The sequence below is a fragment of the Protopterus annectens genome, chromosome 2.part2 (genome assembly GCF_019279795.1).
Source record: "Protopterus annectens isolate FY-2018-M chromosome 2.part2, PAN1.0, whole genome shotgun sequence".
Taxonomy (NCBI): Eukaryota; Metazoa; Chordata; order Ceratodontiformes; family Protopteridae; genus Protopterus; species Protopterus annectens.
Window position 1 is genome coordinate 787,972,656 of NC_056730.1, and position 18,005 is coordinate 787,990,660.

The following is an 18,005-nucleotide window of genomic DNA, read 5'->3' on the forward strand; positions in this document are numbered from 1 at the left end:
GAATGGTACAATTGTAACATGTATTGCCTTATCCTAAATTAATATGTGCCTTACATTGGTGTCATGTACACATGACAACAAGAAATGGGGATTAGGATAGGGTCTTCATTTACCATGATGTGTACAATTTAAACTGTCAAGTCATGTTTAATGGCATGTGTATCATCTGCCATAAGTCTGCTGGCGAACCTGCCAGTAAACATGAATCCCATATGTACCCCATCTCCCAAATGCTCCAGATGTGTGCTATGGGGAATATCTCACAAGATCACATAGATGCCTCTGCTCCCCACCCACAAAATAACAGTCTATACTTGTTTATGCTAGCTAACATGGCTTTACTTATTAGCCAACTGCATAACATATTCCCACTTAATATCCTTCAACATTGTAAGGGCAATAATATAGAATTGTTTTAAAGTGCACTCTGTACCACAGTATGGTCAGATGATTGCTGACTGACCATTGGACACAGCATCCTAGGACAGTATTGTATATTTGAAAACACGAATTATAACAGCGTATGTAAGGAGTAAATCCAGTACTTTCCAAGTTAAACATTTAACTAAGTGTAAGTCTAATGTACTATTTCAATATAAATCTACATTCCGTGTTAAGTTGTTTCTGTGCTAAATTACTGCTTGCTACAGTGGTGCATATGAAAACAACAACTTTAGGACGCCCATGCATTGCTCTGAATCTACACTGCATGTTGATCTGGACTGCACACATATATAGGCATATTCCCTGTGTACTAACAACTTGAACTGTATATATATATATATATATATATATATATATATATATATATATATATATATATATATATATATATGTATGTATATTAGAAATTCATTTCATTTTCTGCCTGTTATCACTTTTTTCTCACATTTTGAGCCTGTATGAACCTTACAATGGATACAAATGTAGACAGAGCTTATGTAACTTCTCCAGTGGTGTAAGGAGTTATGTGTCAGTTTTAAGTTCACATGGTCTTGGGTTCAAATCAAGTATTGCAGCCTTGTTTTTTTGTAATGTGTCATTGTAATAGCTAGCAATGCAATGAATTCTAGACAGTTACATCTTCATTCTTGTTGTGGGAAGAACTGTGACTGCAGGACTGCCATAATTTATAGTGTCCTCCTTCACATGATAAATTATAGTAGATGTCCTAGTATTTCCTATATAACAATTATTGTCCTGATGGATGCGACAGTCATATTATGTCAGTTGTGCAGTTTTTGTATTAATATCTGTATTATTTCATGTATGGTGCTTATTTAGCTTTGTGTAAACATGTTGCCTGTGTTTGTGTGATGCTAAGCAGCTCACACCATTTTCAAGTGTTGCAGATTGCAACGTTCTGCATTCTCAGTATCTGTTATAACTGTAGTTGATGGGAAAATACATTGTACACTGGTATTCATCTGCATGACAGATGGCTGGTGTTCAGGGTGAAGTTTTGAGATTTTGTTCTTGAAAGTGGGGTGTGCAGGAGCCCAAAGTGTTTTTTTGGATTCCTAGTGAATGATTATGGTACCCAGCTGTTGCAGGAACACTATCATGGGTCAGAATACAAATCAGATACATGGAATAGTTTGGCCTGGGATTTGTCCACTGTTACTGGCATCCCCTGCACTGGCAAACAGTGCAGAAATCACTACTGAGACCTCAGGATGAGGAAGAGAGATACCCTCAAACAGTGGATTGATGAATGTAGGACAGATGGCACTCTATAGATGTATATCACTTGCAGGCACTGCTTGAATGATGAAACAGCTGCATTTGTTTCTGATTGCAGATCTAAATGTGCTTATTTTTTCACACAGCTAATGCAGAGAGAACACTAAATGTGTGAGCCTATGAGGGAACATTGAGAAGGATGAGAGATGCAAGTAGTATGTATTCTTCAAAACAGTGCTGGTATTTTAGCATTAGGACTAAATACAGCTTATTGTGCTACACACTTGTATCACTTTGAATATGCATTTGTTCATTTTAACACAATATTGTGCATGCATTAATATGTTTAGTAAAACAGCAGTCCACTATTACAGAGTAAACGGGTGTTGTCATTTAGAAAACCACACTTCCAAACTATACATAACATGTTTAAGTTGACATAAATATTGCAATGTTAATTATGACCTATACACCAGGGACACCAAGAGGATCCTGCAGATTGTTATCATTATAACAGCAAACCTGTATCTATAAAAGTGTAAAAGGAAATAGTGCTGGCATAATATTACATTAGTCACTGCTTATGAATTCTAATAACACACTCCCCAAATTTAAGGGTAGTTCTTTACAATAATGTTTTAGCTTGTCATCAATAAACTTCAGTACTGTTAAGCATTCATAATGATAGCAGTGGAAGTGCAGACCTCCATACCTGTGCCCCAGATGGCCTGCTGTCAAATGTAAACATTGTACATGCAATATGCATATGTTCAATATATGCAAGCATGAATGATTGCTGGATGCAATGTGATCTGTAGTATGGTGTGTCTGTGTTAGCAACAAGGTAGTATTCAGTGTAATAAAGGTATTCCTTAGCATTTGTTATTGTTATAAGTATAGAGGAGGCAGACCACTTCTTAAAACCACCAAGCATGTTTTTTATTTAATAAACAATAACATATATAAGCGCTTTCGTCTCAATATTCCAAAATTACAGAGACTTCATCAGATACAAATTTTAAAACAGCCCAGTTTGTTTTAAACCCTGTAAGGATGACATCATATCCTGAAATAGACTTAAAACGTTTAAATCAACAGTATGTCCTAAAACAGTCAGATAGCAGCAGTATTCAAGTTCAAAAATATATTATATATCATGGATATTCAAAAAAATTTAAACAATATAATAAAACCAATCCATTTAATATAATATAATTAAATATAACATTCTATTACCCAAATTTTCTAATAGGTAGGGCCATAACCCCCCCACGAATTCTAGGTACCACACAATCCAATATAATGAACTTAAATTCATGTTGTGGAAACTCTGTAATATGTCTCACTAAGGCATTACCTTCCCAGCCATCTCGTATGTGTCTAAGATGTTCACTAATTCTGGTTTTAAATTTTCTTTCAGTCTTGCCCACGTAAAAACATGGGCAGGAAACAGAAATAGCACAATAAATGACCCTCGCTGTAGAACAAAAAATTGGAACTCACATGGCAGTTGAGACTGAATTCCATGTACTGGCCAGGACTGAATGACAACCTGTCTATTAGTAGCCTTTTAAAATTCAAAGCCCTTATAAGACATTGAACTTGTAGTAATATGTTATGTGAAGGTAATAGTATAGTGGTTGTTACACTTGCTTCATACGTAGAAAGGTCTGGGTTCAATTCCTAGTGGAAGCTTTTCATTTACCTTTCATTATTTTTACTGTTTTACAATTTTATTTGTTTATCTTTTATTAGCACATTTACTGGGGTAATAGAATGCTATATTCGATTATATTATATTAAATGGATTGGTTTTATTATATTGTTTAAATTTTTTTAAATATCCATGATATACAATATATTTTTGAACTTGAATACTGCTGCTATCTGACTTTGTTTTAGGACATACTGTTGCTTTAAACTTTTTAAGTCTGTTTCAGGATATGATGTCATCCTTACAGGGTTTAAAACAAAATGGGCTGTTTTAAAATTTTAATCTGATGAAGTCTCTGTAATTTTGGAATATTGAGATGAAAGTGCTTATATTTTATTGTTTATTAAATAAAAAACGTGCTTGGTGGTTTTAAGAAGTGGTCTGCCTACTCTACACTCATTTTTGTGGATTTATTCATTGAATTGGTTTTGAATTCTTTTGTTATTGTTATAAGTAAAATGTAACAGATATAGTGCATTACTTGTAGAAAGTTTTGTTTATTATCTGTGCTGTTCCTAATGTTCTTTTTTTTCTCTCACCTCACCCCTTCTCTTCTTTAATTCTTTATTTTTATTGTTATTATATTATGTATCTAATCATATTTTCCATTATAATAATTATTTTGCATTAATTATGTTTTTTATGTAAATGTTATTTTGTACATTATTTTGTGTTATGTTTATTTCAGTTTTGAATTTTGATTTTATTTATTACTATAGCATGGCAGGGTGGGACAGTTCCTCCTGGAATGCCACTGGCTAAAGCACCAATCCCCAGCACTTCTGAGCTGCAGACTGTTGGTACTCCCTGCAGCCCCTGCCCTACCTGCACCCTCAGGTAGCTCTGCCCCAGACGATAGGCCTGTGGTTCCTTCTGGGACCAGAGGCACAGCGAGTGATTTTGTCACCTGAGCTGAACTGCCAAGTTTTGTACATATGATTGTGCACCACACAAGTAGTACACAGCTACACTGAGCAGAGACACTGCTCTCCATCATCGTACTTAACACAAGGAGATGCAGACATCACAGTAGTCATTGGCAGAGTGAGGTGACAGTGATGACAGTCCATTGGGTGAGGACTTGATTCTCACTGTTACCAGACATGATATCTATAGGCTCACAATTCCCCCACTCCACCCCAACCAAGGTGTTCACCCCCCACTTGTGACCTTCAACAACACTGTCCTTGTCTTGTATGTGTTGTCTGTCTGCAAATTCTTTCTCACCTTCCCAAGCTGCATGCCCCAGACTTGTCTATGTCCCTTCCCCAACATTCCACTCTCCCCTTTAACATACATACACACACACACACACAAAGGGTGGGGGGCACCTCTCCCTAAAAAAAAAAAAAAAAAAAAAAAAAAAAAAATATTGCCCCATACATAGCTCTCCATTTTGCAGATATGTCTGCTTGACACACCTAATTTGGTCCAATAGGCTTCACAGCAATTATGTTGTTGTCTCCCCTCTCTCTGGAGGTGACAGTCCAAATACAGTTTAAAATTTCTACATGAGCACAGTTGTTACTGTTGAAGAAATGGATAGCTATAGTTCTTCCCTACATCATTCCTGCACATTGCTACCTTCCTTTCACTCTGTTTTCCCCCTGCTTGAATCCCATTTCACCACTTTCCTATCTTCCCTATTTCTTTTCTTTAAGAATTATTACTCGATGGTGCACAATGCACAGCATCACGCCAAAATGGTGTACAGGAGCTTATTCACTTCATTTGTAATGTTTCCACTCAATGGTGCACTTTGCAAATGAATGCTTAAATGCTAGAAAATATGTTGCTGTAAAAGTACAACCTACAACATCATTCAAAACTGCCAACACATATGCAAAGAAAGAAATGAAGGAATTACATGATACTATTTTTGAACCTTATACCATCTGGACCCAAAATGTGAAGTGTGATCATGTTTTAATGAGCTAAATCATGACCACACCCAATACCAGAGTTAATGAAGCAAAAGGTTTGTGCACACTTATGGGTACATACCAATTAACAGTCTGTGTTGAGTATCTTCGAAAATAGTTGATACTCAACTGACTGTGTAGCCCTGTGTGTTAAAACAGTGTTATTTTCCTTTGTGTTGAAGCCTATGGTACTGGCTTCCATTTTATATATGTTATCAGTTCTGCACATTGCTGTACTGTGCACACCAGCCCACAGGCAACGTATAAGTAAAAACAAATAGAAGATTTGACAAAGAAAGCAGAATGAAGGTTCCAATAGTTACTTTGTAACAGGCCATAAACCATTACATGTGAAACAGCGTGAGTTTGCTGCCAATCGCACTTATCAAGAGTGCACACTGTAGGAATTATGATACATTTGAAAAGGTGCGTTCCACTTATCATCACACACACACGTTAAAACAATTAAATAGGTTTGGGAGATGCTAATTGTTGTGCACCGTTTGCAGATCTACACAAAATTAACTTCCAAACAGTGCAGTTCCATGTTGATTTTATTTGCATCAGCTGCACTCTCACACTAATAAAAATAAAGTAAGCATGCCCTGGATTAGAACCCCAGGCCATCTGTATTTTAGTCTAATGCTCTACACATGCATCCGCATGCATTTTACAGCTGCTGTTTAAGAAAACTGCACAATATTGACTTAATATTTTCTCACAATTGCTGAGTGATGCTGAGCATGCAAACACTCTTAATTGGGAATATGTGCCCATTAGTATTAATTGTTTGACTGACTTTGTGGCTTGACAGGTTACTGCGTTGTTCTCGAAGTCTGACGATACTAGGATTGAAATAGGGTGCCAGCAAATCAGTTACAAGTGTGTACTATAGAGTTAAATATATTCAGTTATACTACTGCCATTTAACATTGCTTATCGATTATTAACCACTGCACAATGATTCTTTAAAGAAATCCTGCTATCTAGGATGATTGCTACAATATCAGGTTTGGCACAGAGAATTTTAATTTTAATAATAAAACAATCATTAATATAAAATCTGAGACTAAATTTAGCATTGCGAAGTAGAGACTAGTGTTTCCTGATAAGCAATTTAGAGAGCATGGCTACAAGCATAAATTCCTTCAGTCTACTGCTATATTACAATAGAATGCAGTGACATCACAGAATTCTGTACTGCCAGTGGAGGGAGATTAGAGGAACAAAAAAAAAATCTATTCATCAATGGCTGACCAAACTCTAAAGTGGAAGACTCTTCAGTTTGTCTTAGGTACGTCTGAGGAAATAAAGAATATCCCTTTGCTTATGAAACAATATAACGTGCAGCAGTTAACCATGAAGGAAAGAGCATGGCAAAGAAAAGGCTGAGCAGGTATGAAGAAAGTCAGCAAATGAAGTTCAGTACCACACTTAAGTCAAAACAACTTTGGGGTGAAGTATCAGCTGGAGAAGGGTGGCACTCATACAACAGAGAAGAAACTGATCTTAGGGAGCTCACACCATTACTGGGTCACTGCAATCACAATGACAGCAGCAAACAGAATGCCATGGTGGATCTTCAGAGGAAACTTTTCCAGAAGCAGAGACCATACATCCATTGAACAGATCCATAGTCAGACTGCAATTTGAATACTGCATGTAGTTTAGGAAGATATATAATGGAAGGGACGTCAGGCTGTTAAGAGGAGACTAGAGGAAAGCTACACTGATTTGCCTCTGATACAATACACTTTATTTACAGTGTACATTATGCTGTATTGTGGTCAAAGATGGGCTTATTTACTGAAAAATACTTCTAGTATTGTTACTGTACTTGCGTATACTACAGGTTTTACTAAGTGTACTTCTTTATTGTATGTAGTAAAACTGTAAATGTAATTGGTATTTACTAGTGCTTTTTACCTTGGTCCTCCACTGAAAATGGGCTTTGTTCTGTTGGACTTTCCTGGTAAAAAAGACAAATAAAATAAATAAAATATTAGAAAGATCAGTGGGTTAAACTGGTGGGAATATAACCAAAGACTAAAGCAGCATGAGTTCTTCTTATCTGAGACCAGAAAATGTGTAGGCTGGACAAAATATTCATAAAGAAGATCATATTAGAGAGATGCAAAGGTGTCATTCTGAACAGAAAGGAAAGAGGATGATGAAAGAGAAACAGACATCATACTGCAGACCCAAAGAGTATATTACTACAATAGAAAGTATGGCTTGTGAAAAAAAAAATAGGTTAAAGGTCGGGATTGAGGGTAAGTTGAATGTTGCATGCATTTAAAAGGATGAAGTAGATAGGTCAAGAACACACAATGTAGTGTACTATTGCTAATCCGAGTTGCTTAATAGGTCTTTGGCTGCCTATCATTGACATCATTATAAAGATTGCTGGAAATTATATTGGGCAGGATTCACGAAGGCTTGCATGGAGTGTAAGAGACGTGCAACACTCCATGCAAGCCTCGCGTTCCAGGAACAGCCCTAAACTCCATGTAAGAGAACAGCTAAAACGTATCTTACACGGACTGGGCATGGACATGCTAAATACCTCACTTGCAGCCGAAAGGTATGCAAATAAGGTATATTAGCAATCCACGAAGCAGAAACCAGTCCGTGTAAGAGACGTTTTAGCTGCAGAAATGTACTCAGTTGACAACTGAGTACGTTTCTGCAAATTCCACAATGGAGCCATGTCAGCTCCAAAAAAAGGGTGCATATGACTCAGGCAGCATGCCAATGGCCAAATATGTGGCCATTGGCAATATAACCCGATGCCAAAATATTAAAAATATATATATTTTTTTCGGCGATCTAAACCCAGCGCAGCCCCGCGCAAACGGGCTGCGCTGTATAAAATCATAAAAAAGAATGTTATAAACCCACAAATGTGGGTTTCATGCAATACATGGAATGACAATGCAGGGACCAGCAGACCAAAAACAACATGGCCACCGTGTAGTGGTTGCTAAGGGGGGAAGCTGAGTCTAAGACATGTAACTAAGCATTAGTAGGCAATCTCATGTAAATGAGGGTTAGGATACTGAATCTCACAGTCACATAGCAAATGAGCACAGTCTGAGTAGTGTAAGAAATACATAAGGGGGAGGAATAGAGTAGGAGATAGGTGACATCACAGGGGGGAATGGTAGAAAGATATGCAGTTCATTGGAGGTCAGTGTAACATGACAGATGACAGACACAGATCATGGAAAGAGGTGTGCCACTAGATAAGTCATGGAAAGTCAAGAAATGGAAGGTGTACACTGTTACTTACACCCAAGTTTCTTGCTGGGCATGCATGCGCACGTGTGTACCATGAAGCACGAGTAGGGCAGTGTGCGCGCGTGTAAGGCAGACTGAGCATGTGGGAGCGTGTTGGGAGATGTTTAACACTGTTTGCGTGGGTGTGCATGCGTGTGGGGCAGGGTGAGTATGTTGGTGGCTGTTGGCAGACGTGTAACAGTGTTTGCACGGGTGTATGCACGTTTTAACCCGAATAAGTAGATTCTGAACCGTGTAAGCACGTGTGTGCGCGTGTAAGCCACTGTGAGCGTGTTTCTGATGGTATGCACGTTGCTCCCCCCTGAGGAAACAGAGAGGAAAAAGGAAGCAACAGAATGAATAGGAAGCTAGCAGGGATAACCGCTGAAGCTAGCATGTGAAAACAATTAGAAGCAGGCAATTACACATGCAGAATAGTAGCCCAGCCCAGCACTTAAAACTCTGCAAACAGTAGTGCAGGATGTCTCTCTTAAGAGACACTGCAAGACAGGAGTAAGCTAATACAAGTGAAAATGAAAAAGCTTAACTCAGAGCAGAAATGTTAGGGGCTGCCATAGCTGTCATAATGAGACATAGGCGACATGCTGAGGGTGGTGACAATGCAGATGGTGCCAGAAAACCCACAGTGAGGAGACGGAGAAGAGTGTACAGGCCCAGGGTCACCTACCATGGGTTACATGAGCTGGAGATAGTAGAGTGCTATAGAGTGGACAGAGAGCTCCTGCAGCAAATTGTTGAGCTGTGCAGGCCACGCCTCACACACAGAACCAACAGAGGGGAACCCATCCCAGTGGAAACCAAGGTATGTGTTAGCCTAAGAATACTAGCAACAGGTAACTTCCAGAGACCAACTGGTGATATGATGGGGATATCACAGGCATCAGCCACCAGGGTACTGCACCAGTTCCTGGATGCCATGTCAGCACATGTCGGTGATCATGTATATTTCCCTAATGCCCGTGAGGTATTGGCCAGCAATATGCATCTCTTCCAGCAAATAGCAGAATACCCTGAGGTAGTGGGTGCAATAGACTGCACGCACATATGCATCAAAGCACCAGCCGGTGAGCAGGGTAGGGCCTCCATTAACCGCAAGGGCTTCCCCTCCATCAACTGCCAGGTCGTGTGTGATGCCCAGGGCATAATAATGAATGTGTGTGCTGGCTGCCCTGGGAGTTACCACGATTCCCACATCTGGTATTTGACGCAGCTGTACCAGACATTTGCCAATGGGGACATCCCACACGGACACCTAGTGGGGGATGCAGGTTATGCACTGGAGCCGTGGCTGATAACACCCATCAGAAACCCACACACACCTGAACAGGAACGCCATAATGAGGCACATGCACAAACACGTAATGTAATAGAGCGTGTGTTTGGGCTGCTCAAGTCACGGTTCTGGTGTCTGGACACATTTGGTGGAGCCTTGCAGTGCACACCAACTACATGTACCCAAATTGTCATGGTATGTGCTATGCTACATAATATGATCTTGCGAAAACAGCTGCAGCAGGACCAGCATAGGGCTGGGCCAAACAGCCCCCCACAATTGCCAAGGCCATCACAGGCAGAGCATGACTTGGAGGAGGAAAAACCTGAGCCTGCCCCAGTAGGCAGAAGGAGGCGTGCCAGTATGCCCTGGCCTTGGCAAAGAGGCAACGCATAGCACATACACTGGCTCAGTAGGAACCCTGGGAATGATACCCCCTCTGACTCAAATAATAACATGGATGCCTACAATTACATGACCTGCTCACAAACATGTACAGGGAAGTGTAATATGTGCATCCGACAGAAGCAGCCACCTGAGGCATGAATGCCATGTGTTAAGTAATGTAACACCATATACTATATGCACACATGAGCACCCTGACTAACATCCACCCTCACCAAGCAAGAAGCCACAAAATGACGATGGGATGATCAAGTGCAATAACTGGCTGAAGTAATGCAGTTAGTCAAAGGGGAGCCAATGTGTTTCAGGCTGGGAAGACATGCGGAGCATGACATGATGCACCACCCGCTAGGGGTGGCGTGCACCTATCATGCCATGCCCCATGGATACTGGCAAAGGCTGTCAGTACCCACAGCATGCCCTGAATAGGTAAGTCTCAAAACACAAACCCAACTTCATAGGTTCTACAAGGGATAGGAACCTAGATGTAATGCTACCCAATGACAGATGTCTAAACAGCAAGATGTGTGCAGTGTAAACACACACAGTATGGAGAATGTAGATACCAGTCCTGTAATAGAGAACTGGGTCAAGGCTCACATCAGCACCCTAACACTACCAGGTCACACCTCATACTGTGCTGTACAGCCGCAAAACATGGAACAAGCTACAAAAGGAGGGTGACTAGCAAGAAATGGCAAGGACATCCACACCCCCATGTTGGTACCACAACAAGAAGCAGCATGGATTAGCCATGGTCAAATACCAATGGCTAAAACTGCCTCCCAGTATAGAGCCTGCTGCAGACTACTGTCCTAATACCAGGAACTGCACCTGGCCTATGTCGGAATACATGAATATATCAAGCCCCCCAAACCACATTATATTGCTTGACTGAAAATACCCAGACATACACTGGGAGCATTATACTAGCACCAACACAGTAGGAGAAAATTTCCCAGAATCCATAAACCAAAATGCCCAGGAACAATGTACCACTCCCACAAGAGGGGTAAGTATACTGGATGTGATAATCAGCAACATGTGTACTGGATGGCAAGATGAGAAGTGTACCCCTCACTGGTAAGACCAGACCATAGAGTAATCACACTGGATATACACATCCTGACCCCAGTCCCTGGCCAGAATACCACAGTGAAAAACATGTGTAAAGCATAGGTTGCAGCCCTCAAAACCGATGTTGAATCCACAAAAGGCCCTGTGCAAGTGCAGAATATGGGACACACCACAGAACATGTTATACAGGCATTCCATGAACACAGCCAGGAATGCTTGGAGTTTGCAATCACAAATAACAACAACACACAATGCCATACACGCAGACATCTGGCATGCTGGACTCCAGCCATTACCAAACCGTGCAAGAGAATGAGGAAGCTACCACATGATAGAGCAAACATAAAAAGGGAAGTAATCACTGACCAGTAGTATGGCAATAACATGTCCACACATACAATCCACTAAGTCCAGCCACAACAAGTAGAATCTGTGAATCCAGAGGCAATGTGACAGCAGTCCAAGTACACAGACAACCACAACACCCCCCAATAAATACAAATATATGTGATAGATGCATCCATGTATCCAAACCAGAGGTTGAGCTCCACCAACTCAGTACTGTCAAAACTAGTCAGGAGGAGAAGGTAACCACATACACCACAAACCCAGTCCCACATAGACCTACCACAACTGTAAACCAAACACATAAACACAGACAAATATTCCCGGAGGCCTTAATTACAAACACACCACACCAACAGAAGCCTCCAAAGCAGATCACAAGCAACCACAACCTTCAAACATAGCACATGCAACGAATAGTGCGCAAAGCTGGTGTGCCAAACAGTCACAGGCCAGAAGGAGAAACAACATGCCTGATACAGTCATAATAGGTGTCTGTATAGGCAGACACACTGCTGTCCCACTCACCAGACTGAACAAGGGAAAGGGTAGAGTAAGCTGCCTGTAGGCTGCCACAAAATGCCACATAACACAAGTATGCAGGTCACCCCAAAGCAAGCAGAAATATGATGCACTCAATGTCCATGCTGGTGTGAATTACCCGAGATGTTCCTCCCTGGTCAACATGAAAAGAGACATGGATGGTCCCTCTGAGTATGTACCCCAGGCCGGTACGACACTGGCTGTGTGCAGCATCCAACCCTCACCAAGAATGATGCCACAGTACAAACACAGAATGCTCATGTTTAACAGCTGGCACAGTTACAGCTGTCAGTCCAAGAGGGTCTAATGTCTGTCTGCTTGAGATGTCAAGCATGACAAGCCATGCTGCTGTTCCAGGGATGGCTTGCACCTGTTATCCGTGTGCGTCTGGATACTGGATAAGGCCTTTGCCGCCTCCATAGAGCCGTATGTAGGCAAGGCCAAAAAGACTACCCACCACCCTAGAAAACATACGTGGTAGGAAACATAAGGGTAATGCTGACCAATGCCAGATGTGTAAACTGCAATATGCATGCCCCTGAGGCACTTCCCATTATGGAGAACATTGATGTCTGTGCAGTGACAGAAGCCTGCTGCAAGCCTAGTGATAGCACACCAGCACTACTAGGTTATACCACATATCATGTGTTATGGCCCCAACACCTGCACCAAAACATCAAAGGAGGGGGAGTATCCATATGCAGCACAGACACCCATATGGCCAGGTAACTGACAATGCACAAAGCAGCGGAGACCACCCAAGTGCACATAACTGTAGTCAAAACTGCTGTACAGTCTGTAGCATGCGACAGACCACATTCTCACACACAAGAACTCCACCCAGACATCCTGAAGACACGGGACAGTATGAATGTCCCACCAAATACCAGACAAGGTACACACAAATTACCACATAGGTGTCAAACCATTATGTATGCAAGGAGTAATCAGGGACCTAGGGACACAGGTTGACATTAATCTGTCATGTGACACTCACAACGCCAATGTGGCTATGAAGATTGTCGATATTTGACACCGTATCATGAAAGGATTCACATTTACATCAACAGAGGTCACTGTTCCGCTGTACTGTTCCCTTATCAGACCCATAATCTAGTACAATGACTCATATGGGATGTACCGTACGTGATACCTGCAGCGGTTCGGAAGACCTCATAGTTACCCCACCAACAGGATAAAGGGTGTGAAATATATGCCATATGCTGCCTGGCTGTAGACACCCCAGCTGACTGCAGTCACAGACTGCCTACACAGAGGCATTGTATGTCTGTTGTACAAGGCCATGTCCAACACAGGAGTAATGGACATGCTCCACCACAGGAAATCAAAGCCATTGGAGCTGTGAGAGTCACAGATATCAGCCTCAACACATAATGAAATAAGATGTGCTGGAGGGACAGATACATAACCCAGAGGCTCCCCACACCCAGAAACAGGATCCCAATCCATGGTAGGCAGAGCCCCTCACTGACACCCCTCAACAGGAATATTGCCAAGTGGATGGATGACCGTACATGTATACTGGGGGTCCTCACTGTGCCACGACCAGACAGAGGCACAGTGAAGAACTTCATAAATGGCCATAATAGAACATAGCAAGGGGTGGCAAAAGACACACACACTCTGGCTAGGCTTACTAATGGCCTAGGGTGTATAGCCTAGTATGAACCCATGAACCTATGAAGATACAAAACGTACATGACACTAAGGATAATCACAAGGCTTACCCAACTGATGGTAGGAACCATGTTGGGCATCCACAGATATGCTCCGAATCACACAGATATTACAAACAACATACCAAACACACACACATATTGCTAACATACAACCTGTCAGGTGCAGTGCAAGCACCCCCCCCCCAGAGTGCAAAATACCTATCCCAGCAGACTGATGGTCCCCTGACATTGCAGATGCTGAGGTAACAGCCATCATCTGCAAAACAGAACACACAGCAGCAAAGGTATGTGATGGTGTCCTGTGCTGAGGCCAACATGGACTCCAAGAATAATGGAATGCCAAATCACACTACTGCCCAATGTCAGCCTTACCACAGGATATGTACCCAAAGAGCAGTGTACAACAACAGTGGTCCATCCCAACAAAGGTGTTGCCTGAATGGATACTCCAAACTACCACCCCAGGATCCTGACAAGCGTGTTCTGCACAGCTATGGAAAGGATCAGTATGTACCACAGACAGAAGGCTATTGTGGACCTACTGATACTGGACCCTACACAGTGTGGCTGTCGTAACTGCAGAACCTGCCCCAAAACATGTCTGACCCATTTGAAGCAGTCATTAAGGTCATTGATGAGGGCAATATGGTCCACACAGTGTAGCTGGACCATGCACATGCTTCTAGACAATACCGTACGAGTTCAGTATGGATATGTTCACCAGCTTAAATATATACCCCTATGTCAGTAGAGGGGTTGCAAACCAGACCAAGGACAGAACTGACATGGTCAGACATGCCGCATCCATGTCAGACTACAAAGCAGATATGAGTGGCATCCCACAAGACCTGGTCTTGCCCCCCCCGTTCTGTATATATGTCCCATAGGTATAGGCCAACATGGAAGGACTGTGACTGAACATGTATGCAGAGGAGTACAAACAGCCCACCATATCCGACCCCCAGCTGACACAAGCAACCCACAAAAGGGCCACCTACAAACAGACAACTGTAGCCATAGCCATGTCAGCAAGCTAATTGCAGAACTGTGTATAGACAACCACCGTGGATATACAGTAAGTGCCCACAAATTACCACACAGGTGTTAACCCATGAGGTACCTAACATGTAATGTGAGAACTGGGTACAAAAGGTAATAGATATCCTGCACTGGACAAACATGTGGCTGTAGTGTTCGCAGAAACATATACTATATACCTACCCAAACATGAAGGTTGGCAGATGTAGATAAGGGGAACTCACTGTGGCTCTGCAGTCATCCTCCATCAGCGTCACAAGTGACTACAATAGCCCCTGTGGGATATACCGCTGCAGACACCTCCATCAACTGTAAAGTCCACAACAGTACCCCACCAGGAGTAGCAAAGAGCATGAACAGATGCCATGTGTTGCCTGAGTAAAAAAACTGCAGCCCCACACACCGCCATACTTCCCAACTACAGGAAAGCTGTGCCTGATGTATGAAGCCATGTCCAACCTGGAATGAATGAACATGTTGCACCTTGTACAATCTGAATGGCAGTGAGCTATGCACATGAGAGACCTGAACCCCAGCACTGACATACATAGGACATGCTGTACAGAATGATCCATAACACAGAAGGCACCCCCACTCTTCAGTAAACTCCTGGTACAGGTCAGCCAGAGAATCACATATCGTCACCCCGCAAGAGAAATCCTGATGAGTGGATGGGAGATGGTAGGCTAACCCTGGGTATCACTGTTATGTCAGAGGTAGACGGAGGCACAGTATACTAACCATGACATATGTCATGGCAAACTCCAGTTACAATATGTGTCGAAGGACAAACACACCCTGTGACTAGCATCAGAAATGGCCTAGGGAACATTGCTAGTGTTTGCCAATGTCCACCCATGTTGTGGAATACACTAGCAATGTTGGACGAGCCTGGTGTAGGTAGTCCATATCTGAACATAATGCAACATGGTCATATGTGCACAACTGGCCCCTACACAGTATGTTGTGCTCACTATGAAGATGTCAAGCAGTCATAGGACTAAAGCCCAGGATACTGTCCACCACAGTGAAAGTACTGAACCAGTACACTATACAGTACTACAATGTTAGGTCATTATGAAAGTATGTTGAGAACTGTCTGCAAAGTATCCCATGCAATCCCTGCAGGCACAGTATAATCCCTGTTGTGGCAGACACGAAGCAGTTGGCCAGTTAGTACACAACATGACACCCAACACACAACCATAAATGTGAGATATTGTTGAAGTTCACACACACCCAAATATGTGGTGGACTTCAGAGTGCAACATATGGAAAGCTCACACTGGGCATGCTCGCACACTTTGATAAATGAGGCATATGTCAGACAACATGCCATGGAAAGGCTGAACTGGGCATGCTCACACACTTAGGCCATATCTCCGTTTAGCAGTTGGCCACACATATCTGGTATTTGTACGTGTCAGTCCAGGAACCAACCACAACACAGCAATCTGCCCAGTGCACACAGTAAATGACTACAGAGACATAAGTGATATAGTGGATCGTCATATGCAAACATCTTCCACAGATACACAAGTTGGTCATAGGAACAGGGAATGCTATGGCAATAAAGACCTGCAAACAGTAGAACAGCACAACAAATATTGTGCATCCGACAATTGAACATATGGGTGTAGAGGTCAATACTAGGCTTGTTGCCCTAGGGAATGACAGCTCAGCCAGATTGTGCTTGGCATCTGCATCCCCAGGACAGTAGGCTACTGTGCCACTGTAAAGTAGGTCACAGAAGGCAACATGTGAGGCTAGTGAGCTGTGCCTCTGTCAAGCAGGGGCACCGTGGAGGTCCCAGGGATTGAATGTGCTAAGCCACAGCCATGTTGTCGGTGTGTGCTGTGAGAGGGTTGCTGAGGATCTCTGACAGTAGGTGTCTGTCAATAACAGACTGGAGGGAGCCCTATCTGCATTCTCTGGACGATTCCACTGTCAACACTGTGTTGTAATGAGTATGTGTGAATGAAGTGCCATGCCGGAACTGTTCACAGATGTCCTCCCTCTGTGGGCTACAGCTCTGCAATGTATTAGGTCACTCTGTCTGTTGTACGGCGCATATATGGCTGGTGTACAGCTGACAGGTGTCTTGTTGTGGAGCAGTCATGGGTATATGTGGGATAGCATGACCAGTGCAAACCGTACACATGCTCATAGAATGCAATTGTCAAGGATTATGCTGAGTGGCCAGTATAGTCCCCCAGCATGGGTCCTCTGAAGTCGTCCACCCCAGTCTATACAAGTGTAGAGTCTGCTTGTGCTAAATACAGTTTGTGTGCAGTGACAACCTTGCCTGGGGGTAGACATGGGATATGGATGTCCAGGGAAAGGTGGGTATGGTCAGATATCAACAATGGTGGTCTACCTCTGGTGTGGAACAGTGAGTACCCACGTTGCAGATGGACAGGTGCAATATGTATTCCCCCATGTGGCTGTGGTGTGTGGTTCTGCCATAGTACATGGACCCACAAATTGTAGTGGCTGTAGGGTAAAGTTGTAGAGGCCTGAGTAGTTCTCACACACAATATGCCTGTACCTGATGTTAACAACTGGAATGGTGTATGTGAACACCTGCATATCCTGGCACTGCTCCCAGGGAAGCTAAGTGTGTGTCCTGGATGTGGGTGTGGTGTTCTGGACTGGTTGTGTTGTGTGTTACAGGTCCTGTGGTCCAAAAGCATGGTATAGAACATAACCTGCCAGTGCGATGTGCATATCTGACCCTGACGTAGGTGGCTGCAAATGCATATATATGCTATCCCCCACCTGACAGGTAGTACTACATGTACATACCTCTGTAGAAATAAAGATGTCAGCACCCTATAAATACTACAGGTGTAGAACAGATGCCAAGTAATTCGGGTAGTGCGCTCTGCTAATGTATCTCCCTCAAGTGTCATAATATAGTTAGGTAGGGGTTCAAATGCTCAGTGTGTGTGTGGGTGGGTGAGTGGGGTGTGTGTGTGAGAGTGGGAAATGTCCCTTTTGGCAAC